This window comes from Tupaia chinensis, unplaced genomic scaffold (assembly GCF_000334495.1).
Source record: "Tupaia chinensis unplaced genomic scaffold, TupChi_1.0 Scaffold000438_1, whole genome shotgun sequence".
NCBI classification, from domain to species: domain Eukaryota; kingdom Metazoa; phylum Chordata; class Mammalia; order Scandentia; family Tupaiidae; genus Tupaia; species Tupaia belangeri.
In genome coordinates, this window is record NW_006159943.1 from 757,779 (window position 1) to 758,291 (window position 513).

The window sequence follows — 513 nt, forward strand, 5'->3', positions numbered from 1 at the left end:
GAGCCTGAAAGAAGAATGAAGGAGAAAGGATTGCAACATGGCCATCCCCCTGAGGGGTGATTTCTCCCTTTCTGTCTCTCTGTGTCTTTCTGGCAAGAGCACACGCCCCATAGCAAAAAAACCCTAAAAAAAAAAAAAATCATTATCACCTCTAGTAATAAAATGAACACCTAACCAGTTCCAAATGCAGTTGCTACCTAGCAGCCTGCCCGCCCAAAAATCTTTTGGGTGTACTTTTTTCTTTTTTTTGAGGGTTTTTTTGCTATAGGGCACATGTGTTCCCCAGACAGAGAGAGACAGAGAGACAGAAAGCACCCCCCCCCAAGAGGGATGGCCACGCCGCAATCCCTTCTCCTCCATTCTCCTCTTGGAATCTTGGGCACACATGCACACGCGCCTGGCGTGAGTTTAAGCCACCGGCTCTGGGACTCAAACTTCGTTCGACTACGTGGGAGTCCAGCGACATAGCCATTACGACAACTGCTGGTCCTCCATTAGGTATACTTCTTTTTT